The sequence below is a fragment of the Emys orbicularis genome, chromosome 14, assembly GCF_028017835.1.
Source record: "Emys orbicularis isolate rEmyOrb1 chromosome 14, rEmyOrb1.hap1, whole genome shotgun sequence".
NCBI lineage: Eukaryota > Metazoa > Chordata > Testudines > Emydidae > Emys > Emys orbicularis.
This window is the reverse complement of record NC_088696.1, coordinates 4,277,125-4,299,302: the sequence shown is the minus strand read 5'-3', so window position 1 is coordinate 4,299,302 and position 22,178 is coordinate 4,277,125.

Sequence of the window (22,178 nt, the reverse complement as noted above, 5' to 3'; positions counted from 1 at the left end):
CAGCGTGTCCCTCTCCCTTCCCCGCAGAGCTGGGGATGCCCCCTGGGGCGGTGTCTCTCTTCCCCCAGAATAAGCGCTTAGCATCCTAGGTCTGGGCCCGTGTTTCAAACCGGTCTCTCTGCAAAGCTCCGAGTCCCCGGCTGTTCCTGGACCATTCTGGCTGGTGGGGGTGGCGCCCGAAGACGGTTGGCTCTGGGAGACTGGTTGTGTAGGAAAAGTGAATGAATCCTTAGGCACAAAGAAAGACAAAAGTGTGGGCCATGCGCACCCCAGCGGCACACAATCACTATTCTCCTAGCAGGTGTCCAGCGCGTGCTACACCAGACAGGCGTTTGCTGCCCCACCGGGGAGAACAGAGTCCTTGAAATCTCTTCGGTGAGCAGGTCAGGTTTTGTTACTCAGTTCTCCCGTTAGTTGCCCTTGAAGCTTATTCTTACAGGACCTGATCCCAAGTCCCTGGAAGTCAAACCAAGTCTTTTCCATGGCTGTGCCTGGGCTTTGGACAGAGGGCTATTTCGGTATCCGCCATTTGACTCTACAGTATCCTTTGGCTTGTTACTGGCCCACGATGCGGTACTGAAGGAGACCCCAGCACTGCTGCAGACCCACTAAACAATGTGCTCCATTAAGGACCCCAGGGACTCTCCTTCCCACTGAGAACAATGGGAGCTGCTCGGACGACTGGTTGCCCCCGCCCCCCCTCAGATTCCATGTCAAGAAAGAAACCCACTCCTGGTATGTTCAGTGGTGGGGAGAACATTTATTTGACACCCTGGTTAGTTGTCGTCAATGTCTCCGTAATCCCCTCTCGGCTTCCCGCAAGTCCGCTCGGCCAGAGCAGAGCTAGAGAATTGGCCAAAACTAATCACCTGGCACATGAACCAATTTCCTTTACAAAAAACGTATCAAATCAGCAACCCCCTGGGGTGTGGGTTTAGCCCCTGCTCAGCAACACCAGAAATGTGTCTTTGGCCCGAGAAGTCGTATGCTGTCGTTGGGTCAAAGACTCGAGGGAGTAGTGTGGATGGACTGGTGTAAAACTGGAGTCGCTCCGGTGATGTGACTCCGGATGTACACGGGCACTGCTAGCAGCAGAACTTGGCTCAGTGCCTCCCATCGTTTAACAGATTTCCCTGCAATTCAGCTCCAGTTTTTCCCTATCATCTGAAAACCCAAGTGCTCAGATGGGCCGAATGGGTTTCTCTTCTGCCCGACTCCCCGCTTGTGTACAGCCCAGAGCCCAGTCTCCCGCCAGCTTCCGGGACACTGCGTTTTTCCTGTGGAGCGGGATCACTACAGCCAACCCAGGCCAGGCTGGGGGCCGTGTGCCCTCCCTACACCCAGCGTTAGTTGTGCGGGACTTGGCACCTGGCGCTTGCCTCAGCCTCACGCGGGGTGGAAAGCCGACCTCCATTGAATAGGTTCCAAGCATTTTATTGACAGAGTCCTGTTTCCATGCCCTCCGCACTTGGCTGCGGGTCTGATTTTACGAATGCAGGGAAAGTCTCATAACTGAGAGGGGGGCGGTTTTCCTCTTGCCCCCAGCGCCCCCTCACTCTGCCTGCCCCGCCAGTTAGAGCCGTCGCGCGCCAAGGCAAGGAAAAAGAAACTGTTCTCCCCCCAAAACCTTGGGAGTGTTTCCGAGCTGCACAACGGTTGGAGCTGTTCACGCAGTGATCAGCTGGGCTGGCACTTCCAGGCCAGCGTGTTGTGCTGCATATGGAACAGCTCTCCTTAACGTGAACAGGGCACCACTATATCTGTAACCCCCCCCCCACCACCACCACCACCTGCTGCAAAGCCGGGCGAGAACCCCACCCCATGCAGTAGTTTAAAACAAACGCCTCGGCCCCCCAATACCGGGCTGGCCTGTGCAGTGAGGCACCTGCCTTGCAAGCCCCTCAGACAGACAATGCCTGTTTCTAGACCCCCGCCCGCTCAGCGCAAAGCGGCTGTGAAATGTATCTCCCCGAGAAACCCCGGCCAGAGAAGCAGGCCCCACACCGGCAAGTTCTCCAAGGGCTCATCCCCCGACCCAGGCTTCATCAAAGCCAGAGCAGGGCAGCAAATGCCAGCATGGGGTGAGGGGCATCACGGGGCTCGAGCCCAATCTAGTGAGATGAGACACACTGTGTGAGCGCACACCCCGACATGCCCACACACACGGACGCAGGCTAACATACCGTCGCATGCTCAGAGACACGCTACACACACACCAACTCGGGTGTGCCCGCACACACATATTCATGCAGCACACACCGACACACCCGGAGATTTCGTCGCTGTAAAATGAAGACAAGTACCTTTTTCCTCTCCCGATTCGCCGTCTGCTACCTGTCCTGCCTCTGCCTCTGCCAATTTGTCTGTCTGTTTTTCTCTCTCTCTCCCGCATTGCCTGCTCTCTGCAGCCCGTCCTCCATGGCACCTCTGCCAACTCAGCCACCGCCTGCTTCGAGATGGGCTGCCAGCTTCTTTTCCGCTCCGTGTGGCATTTTTTTTTTTTTTTGGCCCCATGCTGCCTGCTGGCATTCTGGCAGCCTCGCCGCTCCGTCGATGGCATGTGTCCATTTTTTCCCCTTCACGATCTATCCTCCCCAGCCTCTCTTCGTTGCCTCCGGAGCCGCCTGTAGTGCCAGCTCTCAGGGAAATTGGCAGGGAACGAGCCGGAGTAGTGAGCCTCTCAGCAGCTGATTGTAGCCACACTTAAAACAAAAAACAGGAGCCCAAACAACACAAACAGCCCTTCTGCTAGGAACAAACGCTGGCAAAGGGGCTGAGGGGCCGCAGGGGGCTGCATCGGGGTTGGCAGCCGCTCTCCAGAAAGGAGCAACTCCATCACTTCCTCCTGCGCGTGCCAAAAAAAAAAAAATTCATAACAGAGGGTTTGGGATTTGTTTCACACATCTGAGCCTCCTGAGTGGGGGGGATCGGTAGGGCCCCCCCCTTTCTTCGCCAGGTCCTGCTTCACATCCTCTCCCTGCTGCCTCTCGGTCCTTCCCCCCGGCATAGGGGCCACAGGAACCTGCTGCATCCCCGAGATGTCACAGAGTTCGCTCTCGTACCCCCACCTCCGCAAGGAGAAAAATGCTCCAGGAATCACAGCCTGATCCCAGGCTATTTGCACAAACAAGCCTCGGTCTTGATGCATTTCAACAGGAACTCCCCAAGACACACCCCCTTACCCAGCATCCCCCTCTGCCTCAGGTTTAGAAGGACCTTGGCAAATTGGGAAGGGGAAAGTGGAGGAGGGACATCCTATTTAAGGGTTTGGGTGGCTCACAATCGTTTCACCAGCCCGGCCCTCGAAGGTCCTCTCGGAACATTGGATGAGTCCTGCTGGAACAGACCTTTGTGCCCTCAGGCCAGCCTTTGGCAGTGGCCAATAATTGTTGCTTCAAAGAAAAGTGAAAAGCACCCGCTACGCACCTGCCAGTTGTGCAGTGCTGCCCATGGGATGGAGATTCTCCCCTTAGCCCTTGGAGGAGGATCAGCTTGTGCCCGGACGCGCGAGGTTTGGCTCGTATTGTCTCCGAGCCCTGGAGGAGGAGTTGAAAGTGGCGCACGGTATGAGAGGGGATGTCCCGAGAGGTCTAGTGAGCACTCGTCCATCTGCCAAAATCTCTTCTACGCTTGGTGCAAACACATCCCCCAGCTCTGAACCAAAGACCCTGACTCCGATCTCATAAATCCAGAGCAATTGCTGGGAACTCAGCAAAGGCACCCTAGGGGAACATCCAGGTGTGTGACATCAAGTCTCGAGTGCTCCCGATGTGGCTGGCTGGTGGGACTGGAGGAGTTCTGCCCCTGGCAGCAGGGTCCCGGCAGAAGAGATCATGGACTACTCTTTGCCGCTGTCATGGTGTATCATTTCTGCCACAGCAGTAGCCAGAGGCCCCGATCAGGATTGGGGCTCCACTGTGCTAGGCGCTGTACGCACCGAGAGCTAGACAGGGCCCAGGCCCCAAAAGGAAATAGCCAATGAAATGATAGGAGGGAGCAGGGAGGGCTGTGGAGAAGGGCACTGAGGGGTCAGTGGGAAGAGGTTGGAGAAGGCAGAGAAGAAGGTGCAAACTGCAGAATGCTGTTTGCTTCTCTCCCATCTATCCAGGGGATCTGACTGTCTGGGGCAGCCCAGCATCCTGGCTGGGCAGCCCACTTCCACATCCACTGCTGTGCTGTATGTATATGGGATAACGTTTGTAGGCCTCTGAGCATCTAAGTCACTTTTGGAAATGGAGCTGTGTCTCCTAAGTCACTAGGTGCACTTGGCCATTTTACCCACAGTGCCCAGCACCGTGCTGGTGGCAGAGCCTGGGCCCCATTTCCGGGGGAGTGCACTTAACGAGGGGTGCACTCTGCACAGGGCTGGGTTTGCTCTCCTAAGGCATCGAGCGGTGGCTGCCATGGGCAGGATACTGAGGACTTGACCCAGCAGGGCAGCTCCCGTGTTCCGGTTATTGAGGACAAATCCAGCCTTTTCATCAGGCTTTCTGTGACGTGCAGGAGTGAGTGCTTCACAGTAAGGTTAGCAAGCAGGGCCCTGATTCGGCAGAGGATGTTTCCAGCTGGGCAAGGCAAACCCTGAGTTGGGGCCTTGCAGGGCAAGAGACCCTAACGAGCTGAATTGTGAATCAGAGTGAAATCCCACCACTGAGCTCCTGAGCCATTATCGCCTGGGACGACCCCATTGGCCTTTCCAGCTGCCACCCCATCTTCCTTTTATCTCAACGCCCATTGAACGCACTGTTCACAATCGCTGTTTGGAGTTCCTCTCCTCCAACTCCATCCTAGCCCCTCTCCAATCCAGCTTCCACCCCTGACACGCCACTGAAACTGCTCTTGCCGAAGTCTCTAAGGACCTCTTGTGACGAACTGGGACTGTTCTTAATGTGGTCTTTGAATGCTGAGTGGGGAGTGTTGGCTGGAAAGGCAGGGGAGGTTGGCTAGGACGGTCTGCAGTGGGGGATGGGAGACTGGCCTTGAGGGAAGATACCTGAGCATGTAACGTGAGAACCCAGGAAGGGGTTAGAGGCCAGGTGACACCTTTGCCCGGGAAACTGAACAAAGGCTGTGGGAGGGGTCGCTGAAGGGAGAGTTTCAGGAGCTGGCTGGTGGAATGGCTGGGAGGCAGACAGGACTCTCACCTCCCAAGGGGGCTGGGGGGCCCTGGGACCCCAAGATGGACCTAACTGGGGGGGATCCTGTTGTCTGTGCCTGCAAGACCTGTCTTGGACTGTCGTCCTGTCGTCTAAATAAACCTCCTGCTTTATTGGCTGGCTGAGAGTCATGGTGAATCGCAGGAAGCCGGGGGTGCAGGGCCTTGTGTCCCCCCACACTCCGTGACACCTCTTCATAACCAAAGCTCAGAACCAGCACTCCATCCTCATCCTCCTTCACCTGTCAGTGGCCCTCAACACAGTTAACCAGGCGCTTCTTCTTAAAATCCTGTCCTCCCTTGGCTTCCGCGACTCTGTCCTCTCCTGGTTCTTCGCCTGCCTCTCTAATCGCTCCCGCAGTGTGTCCTTCAGAAGATCCACCTCATCCCCCTTCCAACTTTCCACAGAGCTCTGTCCTTAGTCCCCTTCTCTTCTCCCTCAGCACCTTATCTCTGGATAATCTCATCTGCAAACACAAATTCAACTACCACCCCTTTGCTGACACAGCTATACCTCTCTACTCCAGGCCCGTCTCCTTCCATCCCAACTAGAATCTCATCCTGTCTCTCTGAAAGCTCCTCATGGATGTCTAGCATCATCTCACGTTCAACATGGCTAAAACAGAGCTCCCAGTCACCCTCTCTTCCACGTCTTCCCCTCTATCTCCTTTCTTGATCACTGTGGACAACAGCACCATCCTACCTGTCACTCAATCCTGGGCATCATCTTCAACTAGGACCTCTCTCGGTCCTCACATCCAGGCTTTTTTCGGGTCATCCCATCACGCCACCAGGGCTCTCCCGACACAGCCCCCTCCCCTCCTTGGAGTTCACACCCATCAGAAAGCTCAAAGCCCAAAGCACCTCTAAGCTAGACAGATTTAGCTCATCTGGGCGCTGGAGCTAGCTCAGGGGTGTGAGGCGTGCCGGGCGCAGGGTGCAGCAGGACAGCGTGGGTCTCGTAGCTGTGTGCATGCTGGTGGGGTATGAGTTTGGGCAGCAGGGGTGGGCTAAGAGTAAAGGAGACCAGGAGCCTCCAGAATTCCAGTGCCCACCTCACTCAGAAAAACACAGTGCCACCCATGAGAGACTTTCTCCACGCTCCCTCAGCCAGGCTCCTCCACCCTGAGGGTTTCCCTCCCTCACAAAAGCCTCCAGAGGTGATCCTGGCAATTACAGGCCGGCGTGCCGAACTTCAGTACCAAGAAAACTGGTTGAAACTAGAGTAAAGAACAGAAGTATTAGAAACAGAGATGAACATGTCACGTTGGGGAAGAGACAACATGGCTTTTGTAAAGGGAAATCACGCCTCACTGATCTATTAGAATTCTTTGAGGGGCTCAACAAATGACGGACCATTAGTCTGGCCCCGTCTGGCCGTTCTTATGTTCTCCCTCCAAATGGCCAAGGCCTAGGTGCCGCTAGAGAAGGGGGAGCTTTTCATGGGGCCTCCCAGTTGGGTAGGAAAAAGCTTGGTGGTTCCAGAACACCGTCAGGCCTTTGTGCTGAGCTGAGCTTTCTGAACCTGCGGCTGGGCAGAGACATGAGCACAGAGCAGCCTATTCATCCGCCTGAGGCAGCCTCCTGCTCCCACCCCACAAGGGGCTCATCCCTACAGTCCAGGTGCTCACGGTTGGAGGGCCCTTCCCCTGAGTGGGAGAAACAGAGACGCTGACTAATGCCACAGTGGAGTTGCTCAGGCCTCCAGGCTCCTCTCCCTCACCCCCATCCCCAGTGCAGTGCAAGCAGAAACCAGTACGGCCAGAGAACAAGCCGGCACAGTGGATTCAGAACCTACTACCAAAGGGGGAGAGATGGGGGACCTCGCCTCGCTCTTCCGTGCCCTGCAGATGTTCCATATGGCGAAGCAATGGCCTGGATGGCATTCGAGAGCTGTAAATACAGAGCTATTGGAGTTGTAATGTGGCGTAGCACTTTCCGAAGGCTCCGGATGGTCCCGCATGCTTTGCCACTGGTAACTAATGAATATGGCCGGGTGATATTTTTCAGCTGAAATAAAAAATCGAGATTTGGCGACACTGAAATGTTTCGCAAATTTGTGTTGAATTCACCGAATTGTTTTGGTTGAAAAACAAACAAAATTCTGAAACATTTAGATTTTGCAGCTCAAAACTATTTTGTTTCTAAATTTCCATCAATTTTATTTAAAAAAACATGCTTAGAATCAAAATAAAACATTTCCTTCAACCCCCAAAAAATGTTTTTGACAGTTTGATTCACTGAAAATTTTGAAACAAAAACTGCTTCAGGTTGCCCGGAAACCATTCTTTTTTCAGAATTGCCAGAAAACTGGAAAATCCATTATTAGCAAATTATTCATATTTGAATAAAACATAAAATCACCACTGATTAAGTCTGCAAATTACACCAGAATTGGGGAATGGTAGATAATGAAGCAGACAGGTCACTGATGCCGTGCAATTTGGATCGCTTGGTAAACTGGGAAAAAGCAAACAGCATGTGTTTAATACAGAGAAATGGAAAGGCACACATCTAGGAACAAAGAATGTAGGCCATACCTACACCCTGTGGCGGGGAGGGACCTCTATAAGCAGTGACTGTGAAAAAGATTTAGGGGTCGTGGTCGATAATCAGCTGAACATGAGCTCTCAAATCGACAGTGTGGCCAAAAGAGCTAATGTGATCTTGGGATGTATAAACAGGGGAATCTCAGGTAGGAGCAGAGAGGTTATTTTACCCCTGTATTTGGCACTGGTGCAAGCACTGCTGGACTCCTGTGTCCAGTTCTGGGGTCCACAATTCAAGAAGGACGTTGATAAGCTGGAGTGGGGTCAAAGAAGAGCCACAAGGATGATTTAAAGGTTAGAAAACCTGCCTTAGAGTGATGGACTCAGGAAGCTCGACCTATTTCGCATGACAAAGAGAAGGTGAAGGGGTGACTTGATCACAATCTGTAAGTACCTACTTGGGGAACAAATATTTGATAACGGGCTCTTCAGTCTAGCGGAGAAAGGTGTAACACGATCCAGTGGCTGGAAGTTGAAGCCAGACCAATTCAGACTGGAAATAAGGGGACCATTTTTAACCGTGAGGGTAATTAACCATTGGAACAACTTACCCAGGGTCATGGTGGATTCCCCGTCACCGACTGGGCTGTTTTTCTGAAAGCTCTGCTCTGGGAATTATCGTGGGGCAGGTCTCTGGCCTCTGCTATACAGGAGGTCAGACTAGATGATCACAATGGTCCTGTCTGGCTTTGGAGTCTGTGAATCTGTGAATAGGGATGGACCCGGACTAATACCCTTTATTTACTCTGTGTCGGCTAGTTCAGTTCACAGAACAGAAGTCAGGCCCTTGCCACCCTGAAGCAGCATTGAAAGCGTTGGTAAGACACTGCAGTCACTGTCACAGGGCTAGCTGCCTAGCCCTTCCTGGTCTCAAGTGTCAGACCTTGTGCCTCTACCTGTCCCGGGTGCTGAAACTCTCCCACTCAGACCAGCCCTAGGCTACAGCCCCCTGCGTCTCTCCCATGCTTACCCAGCAGCTCTGATTAGGTTCAGTACTTGGGGAGTCAGTCGCCAACCAGCCTGCCTAAACCAAAGCATGGCTGATTTTAACAGTAGGAACAAAGCATTTAGAGAGACAGGATTTTAAACCAACAGCCTGTCTCCATGTCGGTCTGTCTGCCCTGACTGCTGACATCCCCCGCGGCAGGTCCCCGTGTCTCAGCCTAGCTCCTCTCTCTAGAGACAGGGTCCGTGTTTAGACCAGACAGAGTTCTTCTGACAGCCTGTGTTCGTGGGCCTTTTCCTGCCCTGGCATCCTCTCTTAGCCGCTCTAACGTTTGCTGAGAAGTGGCGTATCTTTTGCCATTCTTTTCCCTTCCTGCTCCTTTCTCCTGACAACCCCCCATTAAACTAACCTAGCTATTCCTCCAGTAGCATCCCAATAACCAGGTCGCTGTACAGTATTCATCCCGTTCTACAGAGCAGCTCCAGACCCAGCACTGCTGTATCAATTACATTCACCTCGTTCCCTTCATCCGGGAGCTCCGTTGTGCCCTCAAAAAGAGAACCAGCTTTTTCTGGCAAGTTCTGTCCTTTATCAGCTCATGCTGCTAATTGCTCGTGGTTCCATTGTCCTCTCCAAGTTTAACAGGAGGTTTTCCCCCTATTAATATTTGTTCTGCTGCTCTACAAAGAACAGTTGCTAGCATCGCAGATTATTGCGGTCACTGCCAGAATCGCTCCGCTTTGTGTTTTTGAAGATCAAAGCTAGATTTGCTTGTCTCTGATCTCCTGATACGTCCCCCGGTTTCCATGTCTTTCCAAAAATTGTCATTGGTACAGTAAGTTTTTTCACTAATTCCCTTATTGCCTAGCATGCATCTTGGCCAGAGCAGCTGATTTGCACATGGTTCCGTTTTTCCGGGTATACCCTAACCTGCTCTTTATCAACAGACATTTGTATAAAGTTTTCTCCCTGTCCTAATTTTCCAAATGTCTTTTGTTTCATGTTCTGAGTGGGAACTGATCTGAAAAGAAGCTCGGCATCGCAGCCCTTTCGGAGTGCATATTAATTCCATCCCCCTTGTCATTTCATTCAGAGACCTACTGTCTCCCTGGTGGTTCCTTTCCATTGACATATTTATAATAAATACCTTCATACTCATCACGGTCCCTTCAGGCAGCATTCACTCCTGCTGCTTTTCTGCTGGCCTTCCCTGTCCCCTGCAAGCTGTCCCTGGCTGTGCATTCTTGCTGGTTTATCTCCCGCACATTTTCCACTTATTGCAAAGGATTGCGGTTTTTTTATCCTCTTCTCTCTCATCAAGCCATATTTGCCACTTCTAGCTCCTTACAGTCTTTTGTGCCTAAAATATATTGTCTCTTAGAATTTCCCAGTTGCCTTCTACACTGTTGGATTTCAACATTTCCTCTAATCAGATGCATTCACTAGATGTTTTAAATTCCCCATGCCCCTGTGCTGCCGAGATCCCATTCCTTACGCTGCTAAATTCAACATTCCCTGTTATTCTCAACCACTTCCTGCTCAGTAAAAGCAGGTCCAGGGTGGTTGTGCCCTGCGGGAAGCCCCCCACGTTCTGGCTCACCAAAGCGTGTTCTCTGGAAGTTGGGGAGCTCTTTGATCAGGAGCGGATAGCTGTGTTTGCTACCGGACACATGTCCGGGCAGCTAAGCTCTTCCATGAATATGGACTCCCGTGGGTTGGAGGATGTTCTCCCTCCCCTCGTCTCCAGGCAGGGTGGCTTTTAGCAGATGCCCACTGTCATTTCTCCTTTGTTCTTCATGCCTCAGTTCCTCGCCCAAAGTATTTCATCACCTCCCTTGTCACTGTCTAATTGTTCTTCGCTGTCTTCTTTCTCCTTGCTGGTTCCCCATGCTACCTGCTGCCTTACAGACATCTCAGCATGGCAACGCTCTTCTTATTCATCCCCCTTGTCTTCCCAAGCACTTCCGCCTACTGTCATGCTTCGGGTGCTGGAGTTACTGGGCCGGCCTCACTACCTAAATTAAGCAAAAGCTCCCGTTCTCTCCCGTTCCTGCCTTACAAATCCTGGCAGATTTAGATAATGAGAGTGGGACCCCTTTCTGCCTACATGGAGAGCCCCACTCGCAGGAGCTATTCCAATAATCCACCAACCCCAGACCCCTCTCTCTGCATCATCAGCGCACCTGGATGAGTGCCTAGGACTTCTTTCCTCCGAGTGTGGAGAGACCTGCTGGGAGCAATCTCTGCTCAGGTCTGACACCGGAGGCATTCCTGGAAAGGTCACGCGCATGCCCCTCCCGCTCCGGTTCTCTTCCTGGGTCCCCAGACTGATTTGTGTGCAGACAGGAACGTCCTTGGGTGAGCCGGGTACCTTCCTGTGATGTCCCTGAAACAAGTGTCAGTATCGCCCCATGGACTGGCCCAGGGGCTATAGGGTGCAGGGAGGCAACGTAGCTGGCACCACCCCTACAGAGTGTGGGGCAGGTGTGACTGGCCCCAGTGGCCTGATCCCTATGTGGGTGGGAGGGAGGGAGAGGCCAGTGAGAATGGGCGAGAGGCTCTCGCTGCCCACTTCAAATGTGTGCCCGGTGTTTGGCCGTCGCTTTAAAACAATTCCAGTGAAATGGGCGAAAATAGAGAGCAGCTGGGGCTGATCTGAATGTCTCTGGGCATCTCTGTTCCTCCCCGGCCCTGCTCCAGCATCCCCTGCCATGGCTGACAAATAGAGTGAGCCAGAGGTCCTGCCCCGGGTCACCTCCCTGCAGGGCCGGCTCCAGGGTTTTTGCCACCCCAAGCAGCGGGGGGGGGGAAAAAAAAAAAGCCATGATCGCGATCGGCGGCAGCTCCACCTTGCTGCTTTCTTCTTGGGCGGCAATTCGGCGGCAGGTCCTTCCCTCTGAGAGGGACTGAGGGACCCGCCACCGAATTGCCGCCGAAGAGCCGGACGTGCCGCCCCTTCCCCCTTCCTGCTTCCTGAACTGGTGCCTGGAGCTGGCCCTGCCTCCCTGCTACCTTAGGGGGATGCATGCAGGGCCCCGAGACAAGGTCGGCCAGCTGCTCCCCCAGAGCCGCACCATCACATACCTGCAGAGGGGCTGGAAGGGAGGGAGCAGTGCAGGCTTCAGGAAAATGGGGCCCCCAGCTGCAGAGGGGCTGCCCCTCGCAGACACACTGTGCCCTTAAGAAGGATTGTCGTAAAGCTCCCCACGGCACTGGAACAATTTGTAATGTGGGAATGCTGAGAGCCGTTGAACCAAACTCTAAACCCTGGATATGATGGAAACCACTACAAGCCAAGGGGTGCTGCAGACCCCTAGTTCCAGCGCCTGTGTGCTGGGGCACCAGCCGACGCAGCCTTCTAATAGGTTTACCCCTTAATCAGGTTTTCATTTAATGGAGTTTCATGCTAAACCCAGGCCCCAGGCAGGCAGGAGGGAGGCAGAGAATAGTCATCAAAACTGACCTTGCCAGTGAGAATCTCAAAGAGCCTTACAAGTGCCCCTGCTCTCCGGAGCGGCCATGCCCTGAGATCCCCCTGTGGCATTCGTCCTTAGTATAACTGTTAGCTATCGTCCGGGTGGCTCCAAGAGCCCCATCAGGAGCGGGGCCGCCATGGCGCTAGGCGCTGTACACACCCACATGAAATCACGCTCCCTGCCCCGCATGGCTTTGGAAACCAAGGCACAGGGGGGTTAAAGGCAAACTATCAAGGCCAATTTGGCCAAAAATGGTAGGTTTTGTAAAAAGAAGCTTTTTGAAAACCTCGTCTCCATCTAAAAAAAAATTTGAGAGGCACCAGTTTTAACCCAACGTAAGAGCCACCCACCCCGTGTTTGCAGCCAGTCAGGACAGCATTATGTATGGCGCTCAGCTCTCCTGAGCCGAGGTGGGAGACGAAGTCAGCAGCCCCCGCACCGTGAGAGGGGAACTGGAGCCCGGAACAGCTCTGTCTTAATGATGGCAGCTGGGGTTTGTGGGACGGGTAAAAGCAGATCCCGCGCTATGACTGTCAGCCTGATCCAGTCGCTTCAAGGAACCTTCGCCCGTCATTTTACTGAGCCTTTGTCACCTTAAAAACATCTGGTTCCAAAGCAAATGCCAGCTCTGAACTACCAGGGTCAGGCTCAGGGGGTCGTATTTGAGTCCTACAGCATCAGCTGGCCAAATTCCTCCCTGGTGTGACTTCCTTGATTGTGATGGGCTCACACTTGGGATAAATTTGGTCCCGTGTCATTATTCTCTGTTCCACCTGCCCACCAGCACGCACAGTCCTACAGGCACGCCTGCTGGCAGCTATTGTGAGAACACCTCACGTTGGGGGCTATGGGGTAGCAGATCACTTCCCAGGGAACCCTCAGCAGCACATCGGGGGGCAGAACCAAAGGCAGCCTCCTCCCCAACGTCCTCCCTCTCCAATGGCCTTAGAGCCATAGCGCCTACCCTCTGGCCCCCGGCTTCTCCTCTCTGGCACAGCTCCGCTGCCAGGAGCTGGGCATTTCAGATGTGTGCGTGTCATTGACTTGAATACGCAGCCATCTCCATCAATCATCATTTTATACAATTATCGTAATAGGGCCATTTTGCACTTATCCCTCTTCATGGGATGCAGGAGGCACTTGGCACGACACTTCAAACCAAGTGTCTCTGCGTTTGCTCTGATCTCTGGGGAGTCTTGTTAACATCTCTGGGTTTCCAGGCCCCAGGAGGATGAGACATCTGTGGGGCCAGGCTCCCCCCTCCACACTACCCACAGGCGTCAGTGCAGGATGACCACACGGGCGACCTTTGCCCATCTAGTGGGTGTTATCTCAGCTGACGGTCTGCTCCCCCTGAAACGCCTTGGGGACGGAATTCCTTAGAAGGCATTGGTTCCACCTGAGCCCCCCTAGAATTATCCCCACCGTGCTGCATGCTGGGTGGGCATGGGGCAGGAGGAGTGATGTCACCAATCAGCCTTCCCTGCGGTCACGGCTGACCCTTTGGGTACAGCAGACCCCTCTATCCCCCGATGGCATTCTGAGAAACATGGGTGAGACAGGACACCCCGTAGATAACCAGCCAAACAGTTCCATGTGTACCCTCTGCAGCTGGAGCGTCCATGGGCAGGGCCGGCTCCAGGCACCAGCCGGCCAAGCATGTGCTTGGGGCGGCACCTTGTAAGGGGCGGCCAATCTTGGGGGGGCGGGGCGGCACTCGGGGTTTTTGGGGTTTTTTTTGGTTCGGTGGGGCGGCGCTTGGGGTTTTGTTGTTGTTGTTGGTTTTGGTTCTGCGGGGCGGCGCTCGGGGGGGTGGTTTTAGTTCGGCGGGGCAGCGCTCGGGGGGGGTTGTTTTTGGTTCGGCGGGGCGGGCGGCGCTGGGGGGGTTGTTTTCGGTTCGGCGGGGAGGCGCTCGGGGTTTTGTTGTTGTTGTTGTTTTTGGTTCAGCGGGGTGGCGCTCAGGGGGGCTGTTTTTGGTTCGGCGGGGCGTCGCTGGGGGGGTTGTTTTTGGTTTGGCGGGGGTTTTTGTTTGTTTGTTTTTGGTTTGGTGGGGGCGGCACTGGGGGGGGTTGGTTTTGGTTCAGCGGGGTTTTTTTGTTTGTTTGTTTTTGGTTCGGAGGGGCGGCGCTGGGTTTTTTTGTTTGTTTTTGGTTCAGCGGGGCGGCGCTGGGGGGGTTGTTTTTGGTTCGGCGGGGCAGGGTGGCACTGGGCTTTTTCATAGATTCATAGATTCATAGATTCTAGGACTGGAAGGGACCTCGAGAGGTCATCGAGTCCAGTCCCCTGCCCGCATGGCAGGACCAAATACTGTCTAGACCATCCCTGATAGACACTTATCTAACCTACTCTTAAATATCTCCAGAGATGGAGATTCCACAACCTCCCTAGGCAATTTATTCCAGTGTTTAACCACCCGGACAGTTAGGAACTTTTTCCTAATGTCCAACCTAGACCTCCCTTGCTGCAGTTTAAGCCCATTGCTTCTTGTTCTATCCTTAGAGGCTAAGGTGAACAAGTTTTCTCCCTCCTCCTTATGACACCCTTTTAGATACCTGAAAACTGCTATCATGTCCCCTCTCAGTCTTCTCTTTTCCAAACTAAACAAACCCAATTCTTTCAGTCTTCCTTCATAGGTCATGTTCTCAAGACCTTTAATCATTCTTGTTGCTCTTCTCTGGACCCTTTCCAATTTCTCCACATCTTTCTTGAAATGCGGTGCCCAAAACTGGGCACAATACTCCAGCTGAGGCCTAACCAGAGCAGAGTAGAGCGGAAGAATGACTTCTCGTGTCTTGCTCACAACACACCTGTTAATACATCCCAGAATCATGTTTGCTTTTTTTGCAACAGCATCACACTGTTGACTCATATTTAGCTTGTGGTCCACTATAACCCCTAGATCCCTTTCTGCCGTACTCCTTCCTAGACAGTCTCTTCCCATTCTGTATGTGTGAAACTGATTTTTTCTTCCTAAGTGGAGCACTTTGCATTTATCTTTGTTAAACTTCATCCTGTTTAACTCAGACCATTTCTCCAATTTGTCCAGATCATTTTGAATTATGACCCTGTCCTCCAAAGCAGTTGCAATCCCTCCCAGTTTGGTATCATCCGCAAACTTAATAAGCGTACTTTCTATGCCAATATCTAAGTCGTTAATGAAGATATTGAACAGAGCCGGTCCCAAAACAGACCCCTGCGGAACCACACTCGTTATGCCTTTCCAGCAGGATTGGGAACCATTAATAACAACTCTCTGAGTACGGTTATCCAGCCAGTTATGCACCCACCTTATAGTAGCCCCATCTAAATTGTATTTGCCTAGTTTATCGATAAGAATATCATGCGAGACCGTATCAAATGCCTTACTAAAGTCTAGGTATACCACATCCACAGCTTCTCCCTTATCCACAAGACTCGTTATCCTATCGAAGAAAGCTATCAGATTGGTTTGACATGATTTGTTCTTTACAAATCCATGCTGGCTGTTCCCTATCACCTTACCACCTTCCAAGTGTTTGCAGATGATTTCCTTAATTACTTGCTCCATTATCTTCCCTGGCACAGAAGTTAAACTAACTGGTCTGTAGTTTCCTGGGTTGTTTTTATTTCCCTTTTTATAGACGGGCACTATATTTGCCCTTTTCCAGTCTTCTGGAATCTCTCCCGTCTCCCATGATTTTCCAAAGATAATAGCTAGAGGCTCAGATTCCTCCTCTATTAGCTCCTTGAGTATTCTAGGATGCATTTCATCAGGCCCTGGTGACTTGCAGGCATCTAACTTTTCTAAGTGATTTTTAACTTGTTCTTTTTTTATTTTATCTGCTAAACCTACCCCCTTCCCATTAGCATTCACTATGTTAGGCATTCCTTCAGACTTCTCGGTGAAGACCGAAACAAAGAAGTCATTAAGCATCTCTGCCATTTCCAAGTTTCCTGTTACTGTTTCTCCCTCTTCACTAAGCAGTGGGCCTACCCTGTCTTTGGTCTTCCTCTTGCTTCTAATGTATTGATAAAAAGTCTTCTTGTTTCCCTTTATTCCCGTAGCTAGTTTGAGCTCATTTTGTGCCTTTGCCTTTCTAATCTTGCCCCTGCATTCCTGTGTTGTTTGCCTATATTCATCCTTTGTAATCTGTCCTAGTTTCCATTTTTTATATGACTCCTTTTTATTTTTTAGATCATGCAAGATCTCGTGGTTAAGCCAAGGTAGTCTTTTGCCACATTTTCTATCTTTCTTAACCAGTGGAATAGCTTGCTTTTGGGCCCTTAATAGTGTCCCTTTGAAAAACTGCCAACTCTCCTCAGTTGTTTTTCCCCTCAGTCTTGATTCCCATGGGACCTTACCTATCAGCTCTCTGAGCTTACCAAAATCCGCCTTCCTGAAATCCATTGTCTCTATTTTGCTGTTCTCCCTTCTACCCTTCCTTAGAATTGCAAACTCTATGATTTCATGATCACTTTCACCCACTTTGTTTGTTTGTTTTTGGTTTGGTGGGGTGTCGCTGGGGGGAGTTGTTTTTGGTTCGGCGGGGCGGTGCTGGGTTTTGTTTTGTTTTTGGTTCGGTGGGGCAGCGCTGGGGGGGCTGTTTTTGTTTTTGTTTCCGCAGGGCGGCGCTGGGGGCGGGTTGTTACGGTGGGGCGTTTTTTGTTTTTTTTTTGCTTGGGGCGGCAAAAAAGTTAGAGCCGGCCCTGTCCATGGGGTAGCCGTCTGTCTCTATTTGGACCGGTCAAACATTGCAATCCAAACTTCTTTTTTGATGGAAAACGGGGGGGTTGAACTAAACTCAAAATTTCTCACACAGCGTCTGCTTCCCTCCGAAAGATTTGAGTTTTTCATCCGAAAACTGAAAAAATGTCAACCAAACTCAGCAGGTTTGGTTTGATTTGGGGGGGGTTTTTGGACAAAAAGACTAAATTTTCCATGGAAAACCCTTTCAGTTTCCAACCCGCCCTCGTCACCAGGCCGGCCCGGAGACCTGCCTGCATTCTGTGCCTCGATACTTGGGTGGGTTTCTGAGGAGCTCAGGGCTTTATCGCGGGGACCAAAATACGAAATAAATAACCCACCGCCTGGGAGCGGAAAGGAATCCAGGGTAAAGTGCTGGAGCTGGGATCGCTGGGCTGAATTGCCCTGTGCTGCCCGGCCCCAGCCCAGCTCTCCAAGCTACTTCCCTAGCCCAATGCTGGGCTTGTTGCACGTCTCTTGAGGGATGTTCTGAAGTCCCTCCCGAGCCCTGGCTCCAGCCACGCGCTCATTAGATTGTTTCGCGGCCGAGTACGGACCTCAGGACTTGGCCAGGTAGATGCACCCGCAGTAGGTGTGGAATCGATGCACAGAGCGGACATGTTGCTATGTCAACACAGCAGCTCTAGGTGCACCGAGATGCCTATGTTGGCGGGCAGGCTGTTTACATTCCAAGCTCTTTGATGTAGGGCCTGTCTTGGTGGGTGTTGGGTGCTCTACAAGGCAGGTAATCTCTGCTTTAACAAGGAATCACTAAGGAACCAGAGACACAGCTACGTTTCCTCCGGCCCACAGTGACGCCCGGTGCACACTAGCCCTGGGAGAGCCAGTCGCGTTTCGCTGTGATGGCTCCCATGGGTAGGGAATGATTCCTAGTGCAAACGGACAAAGGTCAAAATGTCACCAGCAAACGCGGCTTTAAAACCCCCGGTGAAACCGTGGCCCCTGGGATGACGGCCAGCGCTCAGGCATTTGCCTCAGGCGAGGAATTCAGAGTAATGTGGCTGCTGTGTACCCAGCACAAATACATCCGCTCTCCGTTCTGCTGGGACAAGGAACCCATCCTATTCCCAGGGCAGGAAAGGCTGTTTTCCCTCCTGAAAGTGTGGATTTCTTTCACCCTCCTGCAGCCTGGACACAGACCCTCCTGGCAGCATTAGTGAAATACGGCCCCTGCGTCTGACAGACGTGCCCCTTCCCGCTCCATCCCTGGGCAAACGGAGCAGGAGCGTGGCCTGGCAGCGGCTCAAGGGTTAAATCCCACCAGCGAGAGAAATATGAAACGCGGCTGGGAGGCAGGCGGATGGCCCCGTTCAGCCTGAGACGATCAATTAATGGGGTTTCTCCTGACTCACACCATATGGCCGGCCCCGCCGGCTCCCGCATTTAATTTACTCCCGGCCTCGCCTGCTCGACCGCGGGCTCCAATTTATTCTGATTAAATCAGTCCTCTGCACCGTGGCAACTGCTGCTCACGAGAGGCAGGAGCGCCGGGCCGAGCCCCAGATGCTGGCGCGGGCCCCTCGCTGGAACAGACTGGGAGAAGATTAGAGCCGGGGGGGGGGGCGGTGGATAAAGACCCCTGGCTTCAGGGCAGAGGGGGAGAGATTAGCCCCCCCAGCAGATGGACAGAGATCAAATGTTTCGCTTCACCTTGTTTATTGCAAACGTCCCCTGGTGGGGTCTGCTCCCCACTGGCACGGTCCTGAGGGCTGCGGGTAGTGGGGGCAGGCCGTGCCCCCGCCCCTGCCAGGCAGTTCCGTTGTACTGGGTTTGTGGGTGTGTGCAGGGGGGGCTGTCACGGGGTGCTAGTAGGAAGTGGGGGGGGCAGGGAGCTGGGCTGGTCGCACTTTGGAGTTTCCCTCCTCCCCCGACAGCACATTACCCATCACAGCCACCTCCAGCCGGCGGCATGCCCCCCCCCCCAGGCCGTATGCCCCCCACGGGGATGGGAGAGGCTGCAGCCAGGCCTCCTCCAAGGCGACAACAGAGGGCTCACCCAGGGGCTGCAGGGCTCCGCCCACATGCCACCCAGAGGCAGGGCGTGCGGGCCAGCAAGCAGGGCCCCTTGCTCAGAGCTGGGGCCGGGGGCTCTGCCCGGCCTCTCCCCCGGCTGGCAGTGTGAGCGGGGGCTAGTGGCCCAGCCTCGCTTGGCGCGGCTCCATGGGGCTCGGGCACCAAGCACCCTTCCCCTTGCACGAGGACCCTGAGCCCGGGGCAGAGCTGACGGCCGGGTCAGTTCCAGCTGCGGGGCGGGCAGGATGACTGGGCTGACCACCAGTGGAACGGGATGAAGTCGGAGCTGCACCTTCCCCAGCCCTCCTGCGGGGCCAGGGGCTTTTCCCACGGGGCCTCATGCACTTCTCATCTGGCTGGGAGGCTGTTGCCCCCCTTCTCTTGGGCTCTGCTCCCATTCGGCTCCCGTGAGCTCCTGCCAGGGTCCCAGGAGGCCCCCCAACCAGCCCCTAACTCCTGGCTGTGATTGCTGGGCGCCAGGAGAGCAGGTCAGGGCCTGCTTGTACTTGAGCCCCGGTTCGCACCCAGTGCAGCTGCCCCCCCAGCTCTGCCTCCAGATGTCAGGGCCCGTCCCTGGGCCAGCCTGGAGGCAGGAGAAAGGGCAGGCCGGGTTATCCCCAGAACATCGGGGCTGGGGGTGCCTCCCCAAATCAGCTCTGCTAGGGGGCAGATCTGTGCCCCCAGCCAAGCCAGCGTGCTCGGCGCTGGACAAAACAGAGATACAGGCCTTGCCCTGAACAGCATCCTGGTGTGGCCCTGGCATGTCCTTGGGTGCTGCCGGTGTCTTAACCCAGCCGTCTGTGTTTCATGCTTCCTCCTCCCAGCTCCCAGGAAAGGCCACATGCAGGCTGGGGCTGGGGCAGCCGGCAGTAGGGGAGCCTTCTCCGGTGGGGGCCCCAGCCCCTTCCGCATCGGGCCTGGCGTCACACGGCCCCTCTCTCCCCTTCTCCCCCTCGCGGGCCACTGTCTCCCTCCGGCTGCCCTTTGTGCTCGGTGCTTTCACTGCAGGGTGCGGGCAGCCTCTTCCCCCGGTGCCTTCCTGCCCAGCCGGGGAGGGAGAGCCCCTGCTTATCTGTCGGAAACAGAGAGGCACCTGCCCTGCTCTGCGACTGGGGAGGGGAGCCCCAGCCGGGGCTGCCCATGGCGTGGGCTTGCTCTGCGGCTGGGCGAGCGCCGACGCGGGGGGGCATGCAGACGGAAAGGGCGCCGGCGGGGAATTTATGGGCCCAGACTCAGAGCATCTGGGGCCAGCTCAGAGTGGAGCACAGCAAAGGTCCGGTCCCTGCGGGCCAGCCCACTGATAGCACAGAGCCAGCGCTGGCCCTGCAAAATCGCCAGTCGTGAGATCTTTAATGCAATACTAACCGTGCTTCCCGGGTCGGGTTTCGCTGCCTCTGGGAGGGCCAGGAAGCGACTTTTCAATGCCTGGCCGAGTCTCCCGGGACTCCAGGAGCTGGGCGCTCAGGAAACCACGAGAGCAGGTGCCACAGGGGGCGGAGCTTGTGCTTGGTGCCCCTCAGACAGGGATGCCCCGAGCTGCTCCTGTGCCAGGCTGGGAGTCAGGACTCCTGGGTTCTGCTCCAGGCTGTGGGGGAGCGTGCGGTGTCCCGGAGAGCGCAGGGAGATCTGGGTTCTGGGCCAGTTCCTTGTCTGTACCGGAAGGACAATGCCGGGGCCTGTCCTGTTCCTCCCGATGTCGGTCATGTGCTTTGAGATCCTCAGTGGCAAGTCTAGAGCAGGGGGATGTCGTGTTTGTCATTCTCCTGCCTGATGCCGCCGTAATGCTAATGATGCCCACCTGTTGCTACAGAAACGATTGTGATGTCACAAATGCAGCCTTATGACATCACTGCAAGATGAAGAGGAGAGGGGAGGGGACGGGAGGAGGGAGCGGAGCCCGGTGTAGAACCACCAGGGGACCCTGCTCATTGACGTACATTCTGAACAGGACCCACGTCAGGCCGCGGCGTCTGGGGCCCTGGCATCCCGCGGCACGGCTACCCTGGCATCCCGCGGCGTCCGGGGCCCTGGCATCCCGCGGCACGGCTACCCTGGCATCCCGCGGCATCCGGGGCCCTGGCATCCCGTGGCACGGCTACCCTGGCATCCCGCGGCGTCCGGGGCCCTGGCATCCCGCGGCACGGCTACCCTGACATCCCGCGGCGTCCGTGTCCCTGGCATCCCGCGGCACGGCTACCCTGGCATCCCGCGGCGTCCGGGGCCCTGGCATCCCATGGCACAGCTACCCTGGCATCCCGCGGCGTCCGGGGCCCTTGCATCCCGCAGCATGGCTACCCTGGCATCCCGCAGCGTCTGGGGCCCTGGCATCCTGCGGCGTCCGGGGCCCTGGCATCCCGCAGCACGGCTACCCTGGCATCCCGCTGCATCCAGGGCCCTGGCATCCCGCAGCGTCTGGGGCCCTGGCATCCTGCGGCGTCCGGGGCCCTGGCATCCCGCAGCACGGCTACCCTGGCATCCCCCTGCGTCCGGGGCCCTGGCATCCCGCGGCACGGCTACCCTGGCATCCCCCTGCGTCCGGGGCCCTGGCATCCCGTGGCACGGCTACCCTGGCATCCCGCTGCGTCCAGGGCCCTGGCATCCCGCGGCGTCTGGGGCCCTGGCATCCCGTGGCACGGCTACCCTGGCATCCCGCTGCGTCCGGGGCCCTGGCATCCCGTGGCATGGCTACCCTGGCATCCCGCTGCGTCCGGGGCCCTGGCATCCCGCGGCACGGCTACCCTGGCATCCCGCGGCGTCCGGGGCCCTGGCATCCCATGGCACGGCTGCCCTGGCTCTCCTGCCCCATCAATACAGCACTCCTGGGTTGCTGGTTTATGCAGCGAATTCCCATTGTCCCCGCTGCCCCATCGCCCGGCATCTCCAGCACGCTGCAGATTGTGGTGCTGAAAGATGGTGCCAGGGGAAGGCGTGGGGGTGGGGGGGTAGCGGTTCCTGGAGGATCCTTCCCAGTAAACCCCCACACCTGCCATGGCATTCCCAGCCCCCCACCGGTCCCTGAATCTCACCTGGTCAGAGGGGTCGCAGGACGGGGGGGCCGGGAGAGAGCTCACAAGCCATGTGAGCTGCAAGGTCTTTTCCTTTCCACCTGCTTGGTGAGAAATCATTGGTCAGTCGGCATCCTCGCACACCCACCCCCCTCCCAGCATTCATGTGCATGCTCACACTCAGCCATTCGCACACTCAGACACACCCACCCACCAGTGCGCGCACACACGCACACAGACACAGACCTGCATGCGCATGCACACTCATAGATACACACAGACACACCCAC